Source organism: Rhagoletis pomonella, unplaced genomic scaffold, assembly GCF_013731165.1.
Source record: "Rhagoletis pomonella isolate Grant_MI unplaced genomic scaffold, Rhpom_1.0 Rhpom_scaffold_00003, whole genome shotgun sequence".
In the NCBI taxonomy this organism is placed as follows: Eukaryota; Metazoa; Arthropoda; class Insecta; order Diptera; family Tephritidae; genus Rhagoletis; species Rhagoletis pomonella.
In genome coordinates, this window is record NW_023458557.1 from 28765994 (window position 1) to 28766233 (window position 240).

The window sequence follows — 240 nt, forward strand, 5'->3', positions numbered from 1 at the left end:
ACCCCAACCCTTCCTAATAAATATTTACACTTGCGATATGATCCACAATTTGTTAAGTACGTGTTAGAAGTGGCAAGTCCTTTTCAAAAGTTTGTCAAACTCAAGAATTTCCAAAAGATATTGCAGGAGTAGGTACACCGTGCACGTAAAGTGGCTTTCGAAAGCAGTTTTTATTTCTGAAAATCAAACATTCCGATACTACTTTTTGTCTGTGTCCACTTTCAACTATGTTACCAGACA